This window comes from Echinops telfairi, unplaced genomic scaffold, assembly GCF_000313985.2.
Source record: "Echinops telfairi isolate 266 unplaced genomic scaffold, ASM31398v2 ScPeMD7_23;HRSCAF=83, whole genome shotgun sequence".
NCBI classification, from domain to species: Eukaryota; Metazoa; Chordata; class Mammalia; order Afrosoricida; family Tenrecidae; genus Echinops; species Echinops telfairi.
This window is the reverse complement of record NW_022103920.1, coordinates 89,522,039-89,533,575: the sequence shown is the minus strand read 5'-3', so window position 1 is coordinate 89,533,575 and position 11,537 is coordinate 89,522,039. Positions and strand designations below refer to the sequence as shown.

The following is an 11,537-nucleotide window of genomic DNA, read 5'->3' as shown; positions in this document are numbered from 1 at the left end:
GACAAGCTAGGGTATACGGTTTTTGGCTGCCATGTGGCTATTTCGCTAGGATATGAGTTTTATCATGGTGTCCTGCTTTACCAATGTTAAAATCTAGTCACCTTAGGACTCTTGGCTGATGTACTTCATGGGTCCCCATCACCCATCTGTCAGTGGAGGCTTGCATGTTGCTATGATGCAATAGCGATTTCAATGGAGTTTCTAGACTGAGCTTCTAGGTTACAATGGACTAGAAAGAAAGGCCTGGCCATCTACCTCTGAAATTAGCCAGTGAAATTCCTATAGTCGACCACCATCTGAGCCCTACCCCATCATGGGGATGGCACATGACTAGGTAGCATTTCCTGTGGGTCTATGGGGCCATGGTTGGGGCTGACTCAGCGGCAGCTAATGAGAACATTTCTGATCGTGCAATCAAGTATTTTGGTCATCTGTTTTCTCAGGCCTCCACTTTGCTCCATTCTAAGCACGGTTCCCATTTTTGTCTCCCCTTTGTTTGTTTAATCCCCATCCAATGGTCCAAGAAAGAAATCTCTCCCTTCCTGGGAAAGTCAGAATAACTGTGGTTCCCTGAACATCAGCTCATCTGGCAGCTGGGCTTCACCAGGGGTGTCCAAGCAGCACTTTAGAAGGCGCTATGGATAGATATTAGGGGGTTTTCTGAATGCCTTTGTATTCATCCCTACACAATGACCCAGGAGCTTTGGTCCAGGGATAGGTAAACTGGTTGAGAGTACTAGCAGGGATTCACATGTTCACAGGTCTTCTCCTCACACACATACCCCCCTCCTGCCTTCTATTCTTCAGCTTTAGATAGCCGAGAAAATCCTCCCAATCCCTCAAGATCTGCAACATTTACTTATATTTCTGTTCCTTTCATCTTCCTTACCTACAGAAAATGTTTTGAAGTGGATGAAGTGTAATTAGAAACAAAACTGAAAACTTTAGAACGTTTTCTGTCCAACCCTTACCTTATTGCAGGAACTCATGTAAGTGGGTGGTATTCCTTTGCAACACTCATCTGTCAGTTGGCTGTTCATGCTGTTTGTTTGCATGTTGCTTTGATGCTGGAAGCTATGGCACTGGTCATGACATATACCGTTAGTGTCGCCCATAATGAACAAATTTCAGCAGATTCAAAACTAGATGGACTGGAAAGAGGGACCTGGTGGTTTATTTCTGAAAGAAATTGCCCAGTAGAAATCTTCTGAATAGCAGCCGAACGTTGGGTGCTACAAAATGACTCCCTCAAGTTGGAAGACTCTCAAAATACTAGCCTTCTGGAAGGTTTGCCTCCATGAAGTAGAGTCCACCTGAATGATGCAAATGGAGTAAAGTTTTCTGGACGTTCATTTGCCGGTGGGGAACGGCTCAAAATGATAAGAGACAGATACACACATCTAATGAATAAGCGGAACGTGGAATGGATGAAGTATGAATGGTAGCAAATTGGAATTGTCAAAAGTGAAATGTAGTGTTTGAAGATATATATTCTAGACATTAATGAGCTGAAATGGATTGGTAGTAGGGGTGTTGAGTAGGATAATCAGATGGTTTACTATTCTATGAATTAAAAATTGAAGAGGAATCACATCACACTTTTCATCAAAAGGACATTTCAAGAACTCTCCAAAAGTATTGTGGTGTCAATGATAGGATGATATCCATAGGAGGCCCAGCTAATACAAATTTGATGACCAAGCATTAATCCAGAGATGAAGTAATTGAAGATTTTTACCAAGGTCTAGAGTTTCAAATTAATTAAACTTGTAATCAAAATGAATGGATAATTATTGGTGATCCTCTGGAATTTGAAAGTTAGAAACAAAGAGTGAGCAGACACTGGAAAATAGGACTTCCATGATAGAATGATGCCAAAGACCACATGATAGCATCTTGCAGTATCAATGACCTATTAATTGGCTATACCTTTTTTCAGTAATATAGACAATTATACACAAGGACCTTGCAGGATGGAGTCTACACGAACCAAACCCTTGTGATCTATAAAATGAGATAATGGAGAAGCTGGATCAGTGTTTCACAAAGTGAGTGATACTGCCCCCTGGGGGACACTGGAACAATCTAGGGGGACTTCGAAAGCAGATACCTATGCTTTAACCTGGATTATGGTTTATAGTACAAACATTTCAATTTCTCATTAGGGCTCTGAATAATTTTTTTTCTGAAAAGGGGGTGGTAGGCAAATACATTTGGGAACTTATGAACTCAATGTCAATAGGACAGTCTCACTTTTAAAAAAAAGGAATTTAATACTTGGGCTTTCAGATTTCCTAATCCCCACTTGGTTCCATTTTAAGTCAGCATTGGTCTTTTTATGTCTCTGGTCTATAGTGATGTCTGTCGTTCCCGTGGTCACTGGACGTTTCAATGGCATCTCTTGCTGATGGTCTGTGGTTGTGCTCCTGCCCACTTAGCTTTGCTTAGCTCCTGATGGACCAGAATCTGAAGGACGTCTGGTTGTAACTGCCATTTGTTCCCTCCAGGAAGCCTACTGTCAGCTGCTTCCTGTGTTCTTCTGTAGGTCACAGAGACCTTGTGACTCCTTCCCCCTCCCTGCCTAAACTGTGGCCTCCCTCTGCCTGGCTGGATCCTGTGGCTGCTTTCACCGTGAAGTAACTCACCTTTGTTGGGGGGAGGGTATACTGGGAGTCGCTTAGTGGTCTTTGCCTTGCTGTGTCCCCAAATAGACCAGTGACCAGTTGCTGTGTAGTCAGTTCCTATTCAAGGTGCCCCGGGGGTCAGCGTTCGAATGGGCCGTAGCATTTTCAGTGATTGGTCATAAACAGGGTTTCAGGTCGTTCTCCCACAGCTCCCACAGGTGGGTACTTTTAGACCTGCAGTCTTTCATTTAGGATCCTAGTGCATTAACCACTTCCACATCCAAGGCTAAAATCCTCAGCTCTCAGTTTTCCCTTTAACACATCTAACGATCTCCCACCTTAGGACTTTGGCCTAGGGCACTGCCCTCCTTCACAGATGCTTCTTCTTTGAATGGCATCGTTCCTACTGCTGTTGGACTTGTCATGATAGAAAGGTTGCTTCAAAGAAACATTGGGTGTGGGGATAAAAACAGAGTATTCTCTGCTGCACACGACTGAACTCAAGAAGAAGAACTAGGGTAGGAGGTGAGGGAGGTCAAGGGCATTCTGTGCCTCTCTCAAGTGTTAGCTTTTCACATATGATTCCAGTGGGGTTTTTTTTCTTTCAGGGAAATGTGTGCGTGTAGGTGCTAAGAGAAAAAAAGAATGGAGGCGTGAGACCAGTCTACAGCAAGGATGGTAAAAAGCCATGGGCCACATCTCATGCAGAAAGGGTTGGGGCTGTGCCTCGTGCCATCTGTGTGGCTTTAAAGTTGCAAGAACAGTCCCAGTGTCAGTAAAAAGAGTCATTTTGGTCCACATTTCACACCAGAGTTGGAAGAATCCTGTCTGTACTGTATCTCAGGCTTAGTGGGGAGACCCATAAGCAGGTGTCAAAGCTGCTCTGGAAAATCTTTGGCTCTGCCAGACTGTGGATGGATTGGTGCCATCTCTGTGGGGAGGCCAGGCTAGAGAGTATCACCAGGTCCCATTTGTTCATGTTCACAGCTGGGTAGATAGGAAAGAAAACACTGTTCTGGAGACATTTGATAGCGTAAGTGTGAACGTGACACCACTCTTTCTTCAGGGTGTTACAAACCCCACATTCTGTGATTCCCACTGTGTCTGTTTCTCCTTTGGTAGAGAATCATCGGAAGAAATGCTTTCCTCTTCGCTCCAGTGCCAAACTAGAGTGTGCCAAACTAGAGTGTAAAGCTTTACAAAGCTCTTCGGGGTGGGTGTGGGTGCATCTTCCTTTTACATCCCATAGCAGGATCCATTAAGATACCATTAGGTTTAAATGTCATTTAAAATGAAATCTTCAGAGCATGTGCCCAGCTTTAGAAGGTTTATGCCATGTTAGTGGAGAAAGTCCTCATCTTGCTTTTTTTTTTTAATCGTTTTATTAGGGGCTCATACAGCTCTTATCACAATCCATACATACATTAATTGTGTAAAGCACATTTGTACATTCATTGCCCTCATCATTCTCAAAACATTTCCTCTCCACTTAAGCCCCTGGCATCAGGTCCTCATTTCGCCCCTTCCCTTCCAGCTCCCTCCCTCTCATGAACCCTTGATAATTTATAAATTATTATTTTGACATTTCTTGCCCTGTCCGATGTCTCCCTTCACCCACTTTTCTGTTGTCCGTTCCCCAGGGAGGAGGTCACATGTAGATCCTTGTAATCAGTTCCCCCTTTCCAACCCACCTTCCCTCTACGCTCCCAATATCGCCACTCACACCACTGGTCCTGAAGGGATCATCCGCCCTGGATTCCCTGTGTTTCCAGTTCCTATCTGTACCAGAAAGTCCTAGTATATTAGAGGCTTATAATAATCATGAGGGGAAAACTCTAAAGCACTGGACAGTATTTTTAAACCACAAAAATGACTAATGGTGGGGAATCATTCACATGGGACAAGTAGAGTGTTTTATCCAGATTTATCCATAAATATTAGCTACTATTGCCGCTAATTCCTATATCAGTTTTCCTTGTAAATTCTGAAAGAGAACAGACACAGGGGGTGAGTTTTGTCCCTAAATAGCAATAGGAGGTGGGTCTCGCATTTACCTTATTTAGCTACCTGAGCTATATCAAGCTTGTGGGGGCCAGCTGCTATGTGTACTTTGTGTGTTACATGCCATGATGTCTGCTCCAGCTCACATGGACCCTGTGAACAACAGGATGAAACACTGCCCGGTCCTGTGCCATACTCCTAATCTGTCCTAGGTCTCAGTCCATTGTTGTACCACTGTGTCAAGCCACTTGAGGGTCTTCCTCTTTTTTTCTTGACCATCTAGTTTGCTAAGAATGAGTAGCTTGTCCAGGGATTGGCCCCTCCGTGTCCCATGGCCACATGTATGGGAAGAAGTCTCGCCATTCTGGCTTCTCAGAGGCATGCTGGCTGGTCTTCCAGGATATGCATGTTGTCCTTCTGGTAGTCAGAGATATATTCAATCAATGTTCTTTGCCAACAGAGTAATTCAAATGTATCACTTCTTCCCCAGTCTTCTCCATTCTTTGTCTAGCTTCCTCATGCACATAAGAGGATGGAAAATACCTTGGTTTGGGTTATGTGCATCTTAGACCTCAAAGTGACATCTTTGCCTTTTAACACTTTAAAGACATCTTGGTGAGCCAATTGGCCCAATGCAAGCAATACTTTGGTGTCTTGACTACTGAGTCCATGGGAATTGATTGTGGATCCAAATGAAATGAAATCCTTGAAAGCTTTTATATTTTCTCCATGTACAATTATGTTGTTTATTGATCCGGTTGTGAAGATTTTCATTTGCTTTATATTGGGGTGCAATCCATAATGAAGGCGGTCGCCTTTCATCTTTATCACTATGTGCTTCAAGTTCTGTACACTTTCAGCAATCTAGGTTGTAAAACGTGCACGTTGCAGATTGTTAATTAGCTTTCCTTTTATCCTGATGCTACATTTTCCTTCATATAGCCCAGTTTCTTGGTTTGGTCAGCATATAGATTATAAGAATGATGGAAGATACAAACGTGATGCACACCTTGTAAACCACTTGATCTGTTCAAACAACTGCCTCCTGGTTCATTCACGGGTTCTGTCTGCATGAGCACAATTAGGGTGTTTTGGGAATCCAATTCTTCTCAAGGCTAGTGATAGTTTGTTATGGTCCACACAGTTGAATGCTTTTCAAAGGCAATAAAACACAAATAAAAGTCTCTCTGGTATCCTCTGTTTTAGGTCCAGTTCCATCAGATAGTGAAATGATATCCCTTCTGCTCTGTGCTGAATCCAGCTTGAATTTCTGGAAATTCCCCATTGATGCGCTGGTGCAATCATTTTTGAATTATCTTCAGCAGAAATATACTTGTGTGTGATTTAGTGATATTGTTGGATGATTTCTGTATTCGGTTGTTTTGCCTTTCTTTGGCATGGGCACAAAGATAGCGCTCTTCTAGTAGGTGGGTCGTAGCTGTCTTCCACATTTCTTGGCATAGACCAGTAAGCACCTCCAGCAATGCAGCCATTGGTTGAAATATTTCCATTGCTATTCTATTCATTCCAGGAGCGTTGTGTTTTGCCAATGGTTTCAGTGTAGCTTACACTTCTTCCTTCAATACCATCAGCTTCTTGTATGCTACCTCCTGAAGTGGGTGCTTCTGTGTAATACTTCCATTTCCTTTGCGTGCTTCCTGAGTTGCTCAATATTCTGTCCACAGAATCCCTCAGTATTTCAGCTTGAGACTTGCATTATTAATTTTTTAAAATCATCTTAAGCTTGAGAAATGGCCAAACAAGTTCTTCTAGCTTGATTTTCAAATTTCAGGTCTTTGTGCATTTCATTATAACATTTTGCTTTGTCTTCTTGGGGTTCCCCTTGAAGTTTTCTGTTCAGCTTTCACGTCATCATTTCTGCCTGTCACTTTCACTTGTCTACACTCCAGAGCAAGCTTCAGAGTCTCCACTGACATCTATTTTGACCTTATCTATCTGTCCTATCTTTTTAATGGACCATGTGATATTCTTGACGATGTTTTCATGCTCTTGATGATTCCCCATAGCTTGTCTGGGTTTGACCATTAGAGTTCAGTGCATCAAATCTATTCTTTAGATGGACTCTAAATACAGGTGAGATATTCTCTAGACCTTGTTTTTTCTCTAACGGACTTACTTTGAGTTTCTTCATCTCCAGCACAGACTTGAATACAAGCCGTTGAAGGAATGTTTCACAGTTAACCCTTGCCCTTGTTCAGGCGGATGATATTGAACTTCTCCATTAACTCTTTTCACAAATGTAGTCTAGTTGATTCTTGTGCAGTCCTTCTGGCAATGTTTACATGCCTAATACCCATTGATGTTGCTGAAAAAAAAGAGAGAAAAGTATTTGCGCTGAGCAAGTAATTGGTCTTGCAAAGTTCTATCATGTGATCTCCAGTGTCATTTTTATCACCAAGTCCATATTTACAAATTACCAATCCTTCCATTAATTTTCAGTGCATTGTCATTGTGTGTTTCAGCAGGTAATTTTTCAGACATGGTCTGCCTTTTCCTTTTTCCTAATCTGTTTTACTCTATTAGCTCCACTGAAATCTGGCTACCATGAGTGTCCCTGCTGGTATTTGAAATATTGGTGGCATCGCTTCCAGCATCACAGGAACATGCAAGCCACCACGCTAAAACAAACTGACACATGAGTGGTGGTCTAGCTACTGAGTGAGAGCTGTTTTAATAGAATCTAATGGGAAACAAATTAACAGTCCATGTCTACAAAGAAACGGACACAGTGCAGGTGAGTAGGTTAGTAACACCTGAAACAATAAAACGTCTCCCTGAATTTTTACTCATTTTTTTGGTTCTATAACATATCATGAACATAAGGAAAAGATTGAGAGAGAGTGCTGGGAACTACTTTCGGACATAGTCATTTATTATAATGCACTTGTAGTTGATTCCAATTTGGGGTGGCATTCTACACAACCGAAGAAGACATTGTCTTGCCCTTTGTCACCTTCACAATCCATTGAGTTTGGTGACTATTGTGCCAATCCAGCTCAAAGAGTGTTTCCCTCAACTTCACTGTTGCTTTATGAACACGATGCCTTCTCTGATGATAATGAGTCCAAAGCAAGTGATTCAGGCAATACGATGCTTTAATTCATAAAAATTTTCATCGAGTAATTCTTGGAAGTAGATCGCCAGGTCTTTCTTCTTAGTCCACCTTAGTCTGGAAGCTCTGCTGAAACCTGTCCACCAGGGGTGACCCTGCTATTGCTTGAAATATTGTTGGCATAGCTTCTAGCGTCACAGCAATGGGCAGATCACCATGGTATGACAAACGGACAGAAGAATGGTGTACACCATCATCCTGACAGCTTCTTTGACTCCCCTGCTCAAGCTTGATCCCTTGTTCTGATGTTATTTCTTTATGAACTCTTGTTGGCCAGGCTGATATAATAAGCTTGTCCTCAAAAGGAAAGGACCTTCTAAAGATAGAAATGCCAGTTCTGCCTCGATGCCTGAGCTGTCCTGAGGGATCACTGCAGGTAGAGGTGGAATCTGTGACCTTTGAATAAAATCACTGGAATTCTCTTCACTCATCTTGTGACTATGTAGGCTACTGTAGGCCTCTCCATTGATCTTGAGACCCTCAGCATGAAATCTATTTGAGTCTTCTCTTGTTCACACCAAGCTCCATCACAAGCTGGAAGTTCACGTTAGATCCTCTCCAAAGTCATTACCGGTAGCTACAACAGCTTAACAGAAGGGTATGGGAGATTCTGAATAGGCAACTTGAACAAAAAGGCACTAATGAAGTCAGTCAAGGTGACTGCAACTGATGTCTCCCTGGTTGTTGTTAAAGAGCCCTAAATTTGCATCCTCTCTTTGTAGCTGAGAGGAGTGTTGGTGGCATAGTGGTTACATGTTGAGCTACTAATCACAAGTTCAAAAGTTCAAAACCACCTGCTTCTTCTGGGGCTTTCTGCTTCCATAAAGAGTTATAGTCTTGACAACTCACAGGGGAAGTTCTGTCCTGACCTGTATGGTTGCTATGAGTCAGCATTGACTCCATGGCAGCTCCCGACTCATGGTGACCCCCCATGTTGAAAAGTAGAACTTTTCTTGACTGTAGCCTTTATAAGCAGATTGCAGAGTTGATATGTGGGTGTGAACCTCCAGTCTTTAGGTTAACAACCAATCCAAAACAGCCTGCACCACTCAGCTTCCATATAATGTGCCTAGAGTGGTAGAAGTCCTATGATTTTTGTTATGTGAGTGATCTTTAGCTTTTCTGGGTAATCATACCAAACCATGGCAATTCAGAGTGAATAGTGGACTGAATTTAGGGAAAGAAAGTGGTGACATCATTGCACAGAATTGATGATCATTCAGTTATGGAGAAGTGTGTCTCTGCATAGGTTTCCACCTTTCTAAGTCTTCCTGCAAATTTCCTTCTGGTTCCTGCTCATCTTCCTTTACTCATTACCACTATTCAAAGATGTTTTTAGCCCCTCTCATTGCTTTGGTCTACAGAGACAGATGGTTTTGAAGTGGCATGTTCATCATGGAGGAGAGTGACGGAGATTCTTTCCACATGAATAGCTGCAAATGAAAGAGCGCTGGAAGCCACGTCTAAGCATTGGCAAGATCCCCCTCCTCCAGCCCCTAGTCCTCCAGAGGGCAGCGAGTGGGTACTGAGTGGTGCTTTGTGTTTTCTTTCTCGATCTATACATCTCCCAAATAACAATGGTTAATACAGTTTTTTTTCCCCTGTTAATGTTTCCCCAACAATTTCTGCTAGTTGGAGTCATACTTTAGAAAGCGGATGTTTTCTTTTAGGGAAAAAATTTTCCTAGCAGAACTGTGAATCTTGCAACTTTTATATTGTATATGATTTTTCTTTGAGCAAAATGTGGGAGTTGAGTAGCAGAAAAAACAAGGAAGAGGTAAACAGGTTTTTAAGAAACGGTACTCTTTAAGGCCAAGAATGACTGGGAGGTAACACCTTTCAAAATCACTGCCTTATATAACTACAAGAACCCTAAAGGAACAAAATCAAATTACAAACTTTAAACAAGCTCGAACCGTAACTCTGAGTCATAGCACCTCATAGTATACTTTAAAAAATGGAAATTTCTCTTAAACCAAACGGGGCTTTCTCCTTGGTACTTTGTTTATGAAATCAAAAGGAATTCAAATATTGATCAGAAAATTCATCGTAACCAAAAAGTAGGCGTCAAAATAATGAGTCCCCGTTAATGGAATGGAACATATATAGATTGGACTAATGCAAAATCAATTCACATTTGGGTGCAGTATATAGTATGTGATTTCTTTTTTTCTTGTATCTGATTTTCTTATATAATTAAAGTGCACTTGTATTGATAAGCACTCACTCTAGTATGCACTCTGGGGAGGAGGAGGGCTAAGCCTAGTCAGGTCATAAAGGAGAACAGGCCAGAATGAAAACTATTTTGTAATCTCAGATGTACAAGGGTAAGCTTTCCTTTAAAAAAAAAAAGTATCAAAATGTGAAGCTATTCTTTCTTTACATACCCTTCATCTAGGTCTATACACTTCTGAAGGTAGAATTTCCATATCTCTTACTCTTCCCTGAAGAAATCTGCTGTCGTTGATTTACACCACACCAAATGACCTTGCTGGCATCTGTGAGGCACATAAATCATTTCCTTTTAAATGTTCTTTGACTTTGGAGAACTAAAAGAAGCCTGGAAGCCCAAGGTCAGAGCTGTAGGGTCAATACGGTAAGAGTGCACACCGAAACCCCCTCGTGTAGTCCTTGCTGCCTCAGAGAATGAGCAGCTGCACTGTTAGGACAGGAAAAAACCCTCAGGTCAGCTTTCTTGGATTTTCCTCACCCAATTCAGTTTTCCATTCTCAACTCTTTCGGTTGAACCTTTTTTGCTGACAGCACCCTAAGCGGACTAGGACAGATGTGTTCCTGAAAGAACTTGTCTGCAGCCAGCCACTGCGAGCAGAGGCATGTTTACGCAGGTGTGGTTTGGAGTAAACCTATTCCTGTCTGAACCGGATACTTTTGACTTACCTTCCTTGTAGGTCCGCCAATTTTATTTTTATTTTTCAAAATTGTATTGGCACTTTCAACTACATTTTACAACTAGTGTATTAATTCCCACCAAATAACATACAGGGAATTTAATTAGGATTTCATTGAAACTATAGATAAGTTTGGAGAGAAGTCATATCTCTGAAACACTTAACATTGGAACGCATGGATACTTGCAATATCTTTATTCATTTAGTCATTTTAAACTTCTATCAATAATACTTTGTAGGTGTTTTTTAAAAATCATTTTATTGTGGGCTCGTATAATGCTTATCACAATCCATACATCCATCCATTGTGTCAAGCATGTGTACATTTGTTGCCATCATCATTCTCAAAATATCTGCTTTCCACTTGAGCCCCTAGCATCAGCTTCTCATTTTTTCCCCTCCTTCCCTGCTACCCCCTCCTTCATGAACCCTTGGTAATTTATAAATGATTATTATTTTGTCATATCTTAAACTGTCCAGCATCTCCTTTCACCCACTTTTCTGTTGTCCATCCCCCAGGGAGGAGGTTACATGTAGATCCTTGTCATTGGTTCCCCCTTTCTACCCCACCTTCCCTCCACCCTCCCGGTGTCACCACTCTCACCACTGGTCCTGAAGGGATCATCCGTCCTGGATTCCCTGTGTTTCCAGTGTACATCCTCCAGTCCAGCTTGGCGCCATCTTAACCAGAACCCCTGCTTTGTAGTTTTTTATGTAGATGATTTATTTATCTTTTGTAAGACATATTCTTACATACTTTCTGTGTTGATGCTTGTATAGCTGGTATCACTTTCTGTTAATTGCTAAAATATGACTGAGATTTGTATATGGCTTTTTACCCAGTGAGCTTGGGAAATTCACCTTTCAATA

At 41.8% G+C, this 11,537-nt stretch overlaps 1 protein-coding gene and 1 pseudogene across 5 annotated transcripts in view; one reads left to right on the top strand and one right to left on the bottom strand.

Moving 5' to 3' along the window:
- LOC105978602 overlaps window positions 1-1,040 on the bottom strand; it is a 9,911-nt pseudogene extending 8,871 nt beyond the window's left edge.
- Window positions 1-11,537, top strand: part of PDE1C (phosphodiesterase 1C) — a 329,943-nt gene that overhangs the window by 180,206 nt on the left and 138,200 nt on the right. The gene's annotated exons all lie outside the window — the stretch shown is intronic.